Below are 12816 nucleotides of genomic sequence, written 5' to 3'. Positions count from 1 at the left end.
ACTTGTTGAATGTTGTTGGTATGATGCTCAGTCTTCCAGTTTAGCCATTTTTCTAAGCACTAGGAGAAAGGGGTTTGTGAGGGTTTGGTTTGACACGAGTGTAGGATTTCAGGGGAGGGTCCCCGAAAACGTGAACATGACCAACTTTGAGTCCATGATTATTAACATCATTACTGTCATTCCACTGGCCCCTCTTGGCTGAACAGAGGATAATTTCATTAACTCTTACTAGCAAGGAAACAAAGGCTTTGGCCTAGCCAGTACAAGGCCTCATGGCCTTGCAACAGTTTTGCAGCAGCACTGAGATGTTTATTTTTCTGAGCTGCAGGTAAAATTAGATATAAAGACATTCAGGCCCTTTGAACCGCACAAGGGACTGGATCCACAAAGCTGGAGCTGCAGATAGACGAATTTCATGGGATCCACCTCAGCCCCTGGGGCCATCAGCCCCTGCCCCAGTGACACTGCATCAGGGCCAGGCTACAGCTCCCCACAACCCTACCCAGCCATGGGCCCCAGTGAGCCAGGCCCACCTGCAGGCCCATGGACACCCTCAGCCCATCCCCAATACCAAAGAGGTGCCTGGTGGCCCCCGCTGGCTCCTGCTTTCCCCACAGCTCCCAGCACCCCCAGGTCTGGGATGTCAGCAGCTCACACAGTGCCATAGCAAGACCCACTCTGGTCTTAAAGTGTCCCACAGGAGTCCGGTTTTAATGCTGGTTTTAGATGAGTGATTGCTTGAGAGCAGCTGACACTCATAAAACAAAGCACAGAAGATATTGTTAATGACGTCATTATTGTTCCCTCTTACTTTATTGGAGTTGGGAAAACAAACATTTACTTCTCTTTACAAAGAAGGGCCCAGCAGCCTTCCCTGGCCTGGGGCAATGACATTGATTAAACTCAGGGCGTTAAATTGAAGCAATTTGAAGGAGTGTGTTTACCCTGTGGATGCATTTGGCAATCCACTGAATAAGGCATGTGAGATATCTGGAGGAGAATGGCAAAGTGCAGAAAAGAGTTTGCCAATGTACATCTTGCTTGTCAATTATTTACAAGACCTAACCATGCTGCAAGTAGGTCTCACCTGCGCAGGGCTGGAAATACCAACAGCAGCACAGTGGCTTGGAGAGCTCCCTGCACTGCAATGCTGCAAGGCTTGGCCTGGTGTTAGCCGTGGTGGGACAATGCCAGAAGATGTCCCTGAAGTAGACGAGGCCAAAACACGAGTGTTTCTGAAGCTACAGGTTATCTTGTGAGGACTCCAATTAGCTCGTTTGCTACTAATCTGGTGTTTTCTCAGAGAATGTTCCCATGTATAATAAACCTCACTGGTGTTGTATGGGAAATGTCAGTAGCTTAAAAATACAAACTGAACATGATTCTCAGATTAAAAGTCATTTACTACTATGTTACATGAAAGGAAGAGAAGGAGGTGCCCACAGGTGGCTGTGGATAAAAAGGTACAAATAGGCTGATCTACAGTGGGAGCATGGCAGGTTTAACAGACAAGATTTTGTCACTTTTGATCAATTTTTGTCAAAGACTATAATTTCTCTCATTCTAAACTGAACATTAAGAAATTGTAACATTCCTGAATAAACATATCTAAGGAACAGAAATCTTCTATTTTTCCATTGAGTGGGAAAAAAAAGTCATAAAGGGGGCTTGCTTGGCACAGCAGCAATACCAAACAACTTCACCACTGCAACACACGTCACTGCCTCTTGAATCAATGAGTTTAGCTAATCCCTACATTGGGAGGAACAGGAAGATTTCGTAGACTTTTCAATCATTTATTCTGTACAAGAAAAAAAAGGACACTTGTTATGCTTTTTTCTCCACCATGAAAGGACTTTGTTAGTTGGAAGATACTTCTAAACTAGTGATGTAGTAGAGAGAACCTCTGTCCTGAACTCAGAAATGCAGTTTATGTCTTAAATTGCCCATTCAAAATCTTTTGAGAGATAAATACCTGGAGGCATTAGCTACATTTGGATCTGAGTTTTTCTTCCTTCCATTAGTACACTGATTCTTTATTGTTACCTAGTTTATTAAGAAAAACAAACCTTACAAATAATTTTATAAAACTACTGTCATTTAAATAGTAGATTGGAACAGCACCTCAGGAGCTATGCTGTTCTCTTGGGTGTAAAGAGGCATTCAGGCATCTATTTAAAACCATACCTTGTGCTCAGTTCAGAGCTGTTCCAAGCAATCAGCTGCATCTGCATTCATATGTACAACATATGGCATTTAACTATTAGATTTAAACTGTTACAGCTATGTTATTGAGATGAGCTCCTGAGATTGTTTCCACCTTGTGGCAAATGAGAGATATTCAGGTTTCAAAGCATAACTCCACACCAGATTCAGATATGTCTTCTGTTAAACCAGTCCTCTTACTCAAAAATTATCCTTTACACTGCTGTTTGTACTGAGTCATAAGCTAATAAATAATAAATACATGACTTGTTTGGTGTGACTAATGCAGTAACGACCCAGGAAGGAAGTATTATTTTTAACTAAGAATGGTCAAAGTTAACTAACCCATCAAATCTGTGGGTGCTAAACCTTTTCACAAATCCAGCAGAGCCCATTTAGTGCCCTGTGAGCTGGGATGTGTATTTAGGACCAGTTCCTAAATACCATCACCATGAGTGGGGTTTAGCTACCTAAATAATCATATCTATTATTGGTTTAGATACCCAGCTATATCCAAAAGAAACTGCACAACTAAAGGGCATAGGCAGTAAAATGAGCTTATTTTGTCTTCTCATTGCCAACCTAGAAAGGCAGGACATGCCATAGGTCTCATATCCTGTCTGCCAGCGCCATGCAAATACTTTAGATGCAGCTAAGCATTCAAAACAGAGTTAGACATCTCTGTTGTCTGAAACCACTCTTTGGAAAAGCTGTTTCTGCAGAAGAAAGGAAAGAAGAACACTTCTAAGAAAACAGTTGCAAAGATGCTCCCTTAATGGCCTCATGAACAGTGAATTCATGACAACTCTTTAATGGGGGAAGAGAAGGGTAGGAGAGGTGATGTGCATGATACTTGCCATTTCCTAATAGCTAATTACCTAAAGATTGCAGAAGTAGTTTCTGAAAACCTTGTGTCAGGTGCTAAAGGTCTGGAGACAACTGGAATTTAAATATTTTCTCAGAGGATTTCATTTGTTTGCTATAGAAAGATTCTTAATCCCTGAGAAACCAGATTCTCTCATCTACCACATAGGGACCCTAGACCACATATTACCCTATATGGGGGAAAGTCAGGTATCTACTTCAGCATTAAATCTACAACATCTGACTTTTATTTTTTTAAGTATTTGTTTGGTTCTGTATTTGTTAAATTATTATTGTATTATACACTGCTTATACATATATAGTGTGTCCCTAAAGTATATATATTGTGATTTTATATACAGCGTACACCTATACATATAGTATTCATATACAGTATGTGTATAAAAAGAAAGAGTGCTGTCTAATAATGATTATGTATACACTAATGGCGATGCCATTGTTTACAGCCCACTTTGATTTGTATTTGTGGATACATTCTTGGGAATTTCTTCTCTTGACTGGCTTTCTTAGCATGTGAGATAAAGAAACTCTAAATTCCTTAGACTTCAAAAACAACATTCACAAGGTAAAAAAAAAAAAAAAAAGGCTTGGAAGACAAAAGATCACATTAAGTGCATTTATCTCTAAACATCAGACCAGATTTCTATCTCTAAACAGAGCAGACCAGATATAGAATATACCTATTCTATTAAGTATAATACACACACACACACACATGCACACACACGTATATATATATTTTTTTTTTCTGGTAATTAGAGACTTTCCTCAGCTACCACAACTCTTCAAAAACAACAGAGTGACCTTGCAGTGCCAGCTCCTTCAGCACCCTTATGTTCATTGGTAACAAAACAATGAGAATAGTACCTGTCAGAGTAACAGAGTATGTGACTGGATGCTCCAATTTACACATATCTCTTGGATGTTGCATGTCTATTCTACAGTTTGTGCAGGCTGTTGATTGACACTTCAATGCTTTCTCGGAATGTAAAATTCAGTAAATTGATGTTAAAATAAACCAGATATTAATATTTGAGTGAAACAAATTGAAGTGTTGTGTGGCTTGCAAACCTCAGAGAATTGATGTCAATCCACTTGAAATGGTGCTTTGCCCATAGTATTCCATCCTGTTTTTTAAGAGTTATCGAGATTTGCATTGAAAAGGACTTCTAAGGGGAAGATTACTTGAATTGCCATCCCAGAAGCAGCACTAAGGATTAGTTAAAATGATGAAGGTAGATCTTAACTATCTAGGAGAGAGCTCTGTAGTATGACTGTATTAAAATACAATGATGTGACCATGTGTTGTCAATGTACTAAAAATATTAGTCACTGGTCTTGACTAGAGTGTGGCCAAAAGCAAGAAAGTGACTGGTATTTTGATCAACAATTTTATTCATATTATCCGTGAGATAAATCTGATCTTAGAGAAGCTGGCCCGAGTTGTGTTACGGAGGTACCTACCCTGCTCCCCACCTCCACCCCTCCAGTTGAAACTTTTCACTTGGCTTTCTTAGTTAAAAAATTGAGTGGGGCAAGTTCATGCCTTTGTCAATACAGCAAGTTACCAGGGCTGTGTTCTCTCCTGGGCTGTGTTGCAGTGTGTCTCTGGGCATTCTCTTTTCCCATCTGTGAAATGAAAGCAATGTTTGCACAGCTTCTGAGAGGTTTGATACTCTGCAGGTGAGAAGTGCAGTGCTGTCAAATATTGTGATTATGCAGTAACATTTATGCTTCTGGAGCAAAGACTACATAAAAATTTAGAGCCTTACAGTTACCATACAAGGTAATACATATAAAGTACAATGAATATAAATCACTTGTTTGGCTGCCTGATAGAACCCTTGCTAATGTAACAGTTTAGATAATCCAAATATTCCCTTTGGGCAGAAACCAAGGATATTTTGTTTAGCATTTTTCTCCAGAAATGAATGTTGGACCATTAAAATAATTGATTTTTAATGAAATGTGGTAAAATTTGTCCTTTTTTTTTTTTTTTTACTAAAAAAAAAAAAAGGACAAGTTTTCTAGTATTCTCTTCTTATGTTCATATTTTAAACCTTGATCAGAAAGATTGACTGCTTGGCAGCTGACAAGAGGAAAGAACCAAAAGATTACCCTGCAAATAAAGTAAGAACTGAGAAGGATTCATTCTTAACAGTACTCAGCAAATCAATTACAGCTGTTTTCTCTACCTGAAAAATGACTAAACAATATTTAACTATCTCACAAAAATATTGGGAAAATTAAGCACACACATCTTTCAAAACCTTTCTGAAATTTCTCAATTAAAACATTTCAAAGCTTTGTGTTATTATAATCATTATTTAGGGGGAAGGTATTCTTCAATTTTAAACAAAATGTTCCTGCATATCTCTTCTGGTTTTGGGTGCCTCTAAACCTCCTAAACACAGAGGAGCAGGTGACTTTTGTTAGTGTTCATAGCTCCACAACAATTGTGATGTAAAGGAATCCCAGGTGTTGTGATGTCATACATGTGACCATGCAGCTGCTAACACTTTCCTATGATTTGCATCTTCACATTTCTAGGACCTTGCTGTCTATTAGAGTAATGACATTTTATGCTCATTTTAGATATAATATGTTACAGAGGAAATGTATGTGCTGTACATTTTCATAAGAATTGTTTGCTTGTCTTTTTTTTTTTCTTCTTTTTGCCTTACCACATAAGAGTAATTGAAGATATGAAAAGAAAAAGGCAGTTCTTTGTTTATGGCAGACATCATTAATGTATATTTTTCTCTTTTACATTTTCTTTCTGATCTTCCAGTATGCATAGCAATTTGCCTACTCATTCATTTAAGGCCGTTCTTGTGAGCCTGTCTGAACACTCAGTAGAACAGGAAAATGTGCAAACATAAAAATACAGAAGCGTTTCCTGCACTAGCCATTTGAAATGATAAAGTAGGCAACTCCAGCAGAATGGTTACATGCATCCATAGCACTGTGACGGCGGCTGAGCAAGGGGCTCCTGCTGCTCAGAGGTAAAATTAAGTGCAAGATCACACAAGCTCTTTTTGCTGGACCAAGTCAGCTGGAGAGATCCTTTTCCCCATTACAAAGTTTTCATCTTCACTTCAATTCTTGAGGCCATCTGATGTGTTATTAGGTGCTAATTCCTAACCTCTTCCAGTCAAAGTGACTATTTTTATGTCTGGGTTTTGCTGATCTTCATGGCCTTGCCTTATAGGAGTAAACCAACAAATTCTGCTTAATTCAGAACCATTGTCCTCATATATGACAAATACTTCTCATTCACCTTCTCTCTCAAATTTTTCTCTGCAAGTTTATTTTCCTTCTTGCTCCAAGCTGTGATGATTGATTCATAAAGCACAGAGCTGTACTTCGCAAGGTCAGCATCAACAATGCTATTATCGTGTACATAGTTTATAATTCCAACAAACATATCTAAAACATTGAGTACAGAGGGATGTAGCATCTGTTAATGGGAAATCTCCATCTCTCTCTCTCTCTCCCCCCCGTCCCCTTTTAAGGTTTTAATTGCATTGTACTTTCACGGTGGATTATTGCTGTTAAGTTGAGTCATGACTGGTGATAGCTTAACATTTTTTATAGGAGTAGAAACACCGTTACGGTCTTCTCCTTACACTCCGAGCCCAGCAAAAGAATTTGGGAAAGAATGTTTGAAGAGCCAGAATGGTTGTGAACAGTTGTTCACACGCTGTTCACATGCTGTAACATGGAAGAGATGTTCTGGAAATATGTGATCTTGAGTCTCAGTAATGGGTTTGTTTGCAGCTCTCTGTGAATAGGGTTTAACTGGCAGAGTACAACATGCAGTGTACTCAGACACTTGGCTCTGCCACTGAATTTGTGCACGCCCTCTGGAGAAAGTGGAATTTTATGTTCTGCAAAGTGTCCAAAAACTTAGTTATTCATTGAGGTCAAAATCATTTCTTTCAGTTGTGATCTTCTGACTTATTAACCAATGGCCACCTCCCTCTCACTCTCTATAGGCATTCTAAGAAGAAAATCTGAACTGTTTGGGAGAAGAATTACACACCTTTGTGACTTAGTTTATGAAGGAAGACAATAGGTCTGGTGACCTTATGAAGGGAGAACCTTCTCCTGTGAGGAAAAGGACTACATCATTCAGAATATTTCTCAAGGTGAGAATGCAGTCTGCTCAGATTTCCCATGGGAATTAGAGTCATAGAATGATTTGTGTTGGAAGGGACCTTAGGATCATCCAGTTCCCACCCCCCTGCCATGGGCAGGGACACCTTGCACTAGACCAGGCTGCCCAAAGACCCATCCAGCCTGGCCTTGAACACTCATGGATAGGGCATGAGTCCTGAGAGGTCTCTGTCTCAGTGACACGTGTAGGTATGATTTTTTGTATTATATGTTCCAAGTGTTTTGCCTTGGACATGTTGCAAAAGAGATAAGAGTAAGAGAGCTTCAAAGAAAGTGAAGAGAATTTGACAAGAAGGAAGAGGAGAGAACATTACTGGAAGAAAAGGAATAACAGCAAAAAAGCAGGATATGTATACGTGAAGACATGAATTCATATTTGAAGGTCCGTTGCAGATGGTTAAGGTGAATTACGAAGAGAAAAACATGTAAATGGGAAAGAAAAATTTTTATGCAGCATAAACTTCAAAGAAATGTTTCAATATTTTCACATTATAACAGCTTTCTGTTCAGAAAATTTTCCATTAAAGCTGATTTCAGCTCAATGACTTGATTTTTAAGTGTGGAAATGAAAATGACAAATATTTTTTTCCAGTTTTCATTTTCTTTTAAACAAATAGAAAGAGTCGTAAAATAAACTTAACATTTAATTTTGAAGGAAAGAAAATATGACACTTTTGTCAATTTAATTTAATTGAAAATATAAACATTTGTCGTTTGGAAAATTTGGAAGCCAGATTGCAGCATTTTTCAGAATTGCAAACATGGTGTATTTGGTAGGTTTTTTTTTTTGTTTTTTGTTTTTTTTTCTATATTCTGGAATATAGATATCTCTAGCCAAAACACATTCTATTCTTGCACTGTGCCTTAGTTGCTGTAATCACCATGAAGCTGAGCACTTTCCATGTGCTGCTTTGCAACCTGCCTTTGCTCACAGCTCACTGCAGCTGTTCACCTGGGCTCTTGTGGCAGTGCTTTCTAGAGTGGCCAGGGCAATATTTTTCTTCTGTTGTTTCATGCTGTTGTTCTCTCATGGTTTTCCTTGTGGCCTTGCAACTGCAAGTCCAGGTACCACTTGTATGGGTGGCTCTCATGAAATGTGATTGCCATTGACATTAGGAATCAACCCTTCCTGCCCCTTTGCTACACCTCTTCTTGTCTTTTAGTTTTTATTAGGGAAACATAAAATTTAGAGCACAATAAAGTAGACAGAAATCATCTAGATACCTGATCAGGATTACCTAATGAAATACATGCAAAAAAATCTTAGCATGAGTTCATGTGTCTTGTCTGTGCCCAACTAAGTCAGCACAGTCAGCACAGAATGCATCATGAAGCAAAACAGCTCACAGAATCTGGGGCAGGTCCTGAAGTGCTGCTGAACAGGAATGGCGATGGCTTGTCACTATCACTATCACAATCTGCTACGCTGGAGAGACCACAGAGGGGGATGCTTGCCTGGTGATGATTCTCATTTGGCCTCAGGGAGAGCCTCGCCCTGCCTTGCTCTGCCTTTTCTCTCTTTCTCCCATTTCCTCTTATTTTTAATACCTTTGGTAACTTTGAAGTTGATGCATGCCTCACCTTGTGGCCCCACTAATAAAGCTTTATACATTAATCCTGTTGTAATATCCTTCATGAAACTCTTTTGTGAGTAACTGTACTATTCAGTACAGGCTGACTGTCAGTAAATGTGATTTATTGCAAGGCACTCTTACTCTGAGTAAGACAAACACATCTCTGTCAAACTCTTCCTGACTTTTCTTCCTGCAGGATATAATAGGAAGCCAAGAATTTATCTGTGTTTTTACGTGGATTGTGTCATGCATTCTTGTTGTTCTCTCCCTACACAGAATGATTTTCAGCTTGAGAGGAGGAATGAGCAAACGTGCACAGTCACAGCATCAAGTGCCAGGTAGCTTGCCAGGAAAGATCAAAGCTGACATGGAGAGCCAAAAAAGCAAGCTGTTTCTTACCCTCCACCTATCACTGCCTGCTTATCCCCATACATTTCCACAGTACCTTCAGGTTTAAACATCTTTTGTGTAAAGTAGCCCAGGCCCTTTGACAGTGTTAATATATTCCTTGGCTAATATGGACTAATATATAACCAGCTAAAGGTGATGGGAAGAGAATAGTGTTTGTTGACAAGACTCAGTTTTTGGATCATTCTGGAAAGGATTTCACCATTCTTGTTGTGCGTGGACATCCAGAAAGCTTATGTGACTTATTCATGGGAGACGGCATCATCTTAATTCAACGAGAAACTCCTATATGTTGATGGTAGATTGGAAAGGATTGATCAGCCTCCTGAAGTGCATCTGTCTCTCTGCACAATGGCTGCAGAGGCAGCCTAAGAAACTGATATACATTAGGCACTTAAGTTTTAGATGAATCCCAGTCTAAGTGCTTTGATCCACTTTATTTTATATTTTTCCTGAACAGTGCCCCTGGTCTAGTCTCATGTAAAGAGCATGCAGCAGCACTGTGTCCTGGCAAAGCACTTACTTCTGCTCTCCCTGAAGAGAGTAGGAATTTTTCATTGCTTTTCATGAGCCTAATGCCCCTTGTTATTTGGTACAAATGTATTAAATAGGAAAGGCAAATGCAGAGCATGTCAAAGGACTTTCAGCCCATGGATCTCCCTGTGCTTCTCTTGGCTGCCAAATTCCTTCCCCACCCCATCTGTACAGGAGATCACACAGGGTAATTATGCAGGTTTGTTTATTTCCACTTCTTAACCTAACCAAGAATTGATCACTCTTACAAAGTAAGTTACCACCCAGGGGATGGAAATGGAGCCACATTTTTCTCCTGATTGGGTACACCTCATTAGGTCCACGACAGCCTTCGGCTGGACTCCCTGCCAGGGGTAATTGGTAGTGACAACGGCATCATTTTGCCACATACCAGTCAGCATCCACAGGAACAGCCAGATCAGAGAAACAAGCAGGAGGAGGTGAATCAAAAGATTACAGATATCACGAGATTAGCAATTAAGTAAGACCTCCAGAAAGGAGTGTATTATTTTATTAAAGGCTGTTGAGGACAATCATCTGTGTTAAGTAACAGATGACTGAGCATATCATTATGAAGCGCCAGTTAATAGAATTAGCAGCAGACCACGGAAACTTTCAATCTTGGCTGCAAACAGAGCTCAATAAAAGAGACAACCAATCTTTCCTTTATTTTCCTCCTGTCTATTAGCTAGAAGGACCTGAATGTGTGGGCTTTTTTTTTTTTTTTTCCACTGTAAATAAACTCCAGTGAGTTTACTGGTGACTTCAGCCAGGCCTGTGAGACCTTGTTGGATAAATTTTATTGTGAAACCAAACAAAGGGGTTATATTTAGCTTACAATGGCAGAGCTACTGTAAAACTGCTGTTAAAATTGTCAAAGATGATAGAGCAAGGCTAGAGTGACATTGCTTTGATCCATTCTGAAGTCTTCTTTATTCTGTAAGAAATCTCATTTGACCTTACTTGCCCCATTTATGGATGACCTTGGCACCATATAGGCAATTAAAATATCAAAATGGATAGATTATTCATTTCTTTCAAAAAAAAAAAAAAAAAAGAAATATTTTGAAAAACTTCATTGCTTGATTTACAAGTAGAGATCCCAAATGTGAACAGAATCTGGAAATATTTTGATTATCATTTCCAAGATTATTCTAAGAATTTGACTGGAATGTGACAAAAGAATTGTCTCAAAATTCTGTAAAGTAATACAGTTAACTTATTTGTATTGCATTAATGTGCAGGAAAACGTGCGTTGTACCACCACTGGAGCCCATACAGGAGTAAAACAGAAGACAATGACTGTCACAAGGATCATAAAATCTGAATATCATACATAAAGGATTTGCCTGCATGGCTTTGTACTGCTTTAATTATGTTATATACAGAGCTGTAGTGTGTGGACCAGCCAAAACACATTAAATATATAGTTTCTATTAAGCTTTGCAGCATAAACAAACCACATAGCACAGCAAACTGTCTGCCAAAAAATGTAATGTGGCTGATAAAGTCTTGAGGGACATATAAAATGATAGCTTTTGAAAAAATTATATATTTTTTTAATGTCAATGATGATGAGATTGAAAGAAAAAAAAAAGAAAAAAGGATTGATAAGCCATATAGACATATAGATGCCTTTATTAATACTGGGTAGGAAGTGGATTTCTTGTTTTATGAAAATTTGATACTGAAAAAAATACCATCCTCTTCCAGCTGGGATGCAAATTAAAACTGTACTTTAATTTATTTTTAATTGTGAATTGTATTTCATATCATTTCATAAAAGAAAAAAAAAAAGAAAAGTACTTCCTTAATTTCTGAAAAGAAGCTAAAATGCTGTTTTGCACAGTTCTGCAATATTCTCCTGAAAAAATGTGCAAAAATAAACTCAGGCAGAATGGCTTACTCACATAAATTATTTTTAATTTTATTAATCAGTATTTTCTGACAAGTGTCAAAAAAAATCTTCTTGTTCTAATCAGTATAATGTCTACAAGAAAAAGTCTGGAATAATTCCACTGTCTTTAATTGCTTCTTATTTTCACACCTGGAAAAGAGGTCAGAATCATGTCTCAAAATTTCCTTGAAGCAGTGTAAATTTTTTAACATTGCTGATATAATACCCATATATCTTCACTGATAAAGGTTTATTTTTGTTCAGACTCGGAAAAGAAAAGGCATTCTCCTACTTTTTATCATTTTTTTTTGTAGATCTTTAGTCTCTTCTTTCTTTGTAGTTCTTATTTTCTCCCTTTTTATTTTCATTTGTGCTAACCTTACTCCATTCTCTTGCATGGCACTGGGGTCACCATTCCTCCTCCTTTGCTCCCAAAAATTAGAAGAGCAAGGAGAGCTTTCATTTTTAAAGAATTGAACTGTGCGTGGAAGTAACATGGCAAAGAATCTTCTCCTCTGTGTGTTATTTGAGGAGGCAGGTACATGGCTTGACTTCACTTGGCACTGTATTTTTATAGCTTCTCTTTTTAAAGCATGGGAACGACACGTCTGTTGGATTACATATGCTTGGCTTGATCTTTCCCTTATGTATTCCAGTATGCTTCATTCACAGAGGTGGGCATGTTTTAAGGCAGAGCCAGCAGCTGTTTTGAAAAGGAGTGAGCAAAGATTACCTCCATCAAAGGGACATTTTATAGGTGTAGAAATCATAAGTAAGCACATCTACTGCCACAAGCTTCCCTCTCAAACGTGAGTGCTGGACATCCATGGTGGGGAATGACAACTAGGTTCAGGACAGCATGTCAGAGAGCAATATGTGTGCAGAAATACAGCAAAATCATTATGAGTCTGACAAAAATACAGGGTCCTGAAACCGTCTTAACAGGCTTTCTCTACAGCTTGTATTCTTTGTTGCTCCAGTGCCAAGGCAAGCACCTAGAGAAATCAAGAAGGAAATGGGTATTTGTGTTCTTTAAAGATCTGTTAGGAATGGTGCTTAAGGCCATATTGCCTTCAGATTTGCCTGTTCCCCTTATGTACCCTTCCTCTCCATAAAGCGATTATGAATCCAGTG

General features: G+C 38.5%; 1 long non-coding RNA gene across 1 annotated transcript; it reads left to right on the top strand.

The window, feature by feature from the left end:
• Window positions 1-5201: 5201 nt before the first annotated feature.
• Window positions 5202-11978, top strand: LOC106048414 (uncharacterized). Its single transcript, XR_001214171.3, has 5 exons — window positions 5202-5659; window positions 6398-6463; window positions 7089-7241; window positions 9120-9181; window positions 11030-11978. It is a non-coding gene; the product is annotated as an uncharacterized lncRNA (long non-coding RNA).
• Window positions 11979-12816: the final 838 nt, after the last annotated feature.

Source organism: Anser cygnoides, chromosome 3 (genome assembly GCF_040182565.1).
Source record: "Anser cygnoides isolate HZ-2024a breed goose chromosome 3, Taihu_goose_T2T_genome, whole genome shotgun sequence".
NCBI classification, from domain to species: domain Eukaryota; kingdom Metazoa; phylum Chordata; class Aves; order Anseriformes; family Anatidae; genus Anser; species Anser cygnoides.
Note: the sequence above shows the minus strand (reverse complement) of the source record. Positions and strands in the feature narration are given on the sequence as shown.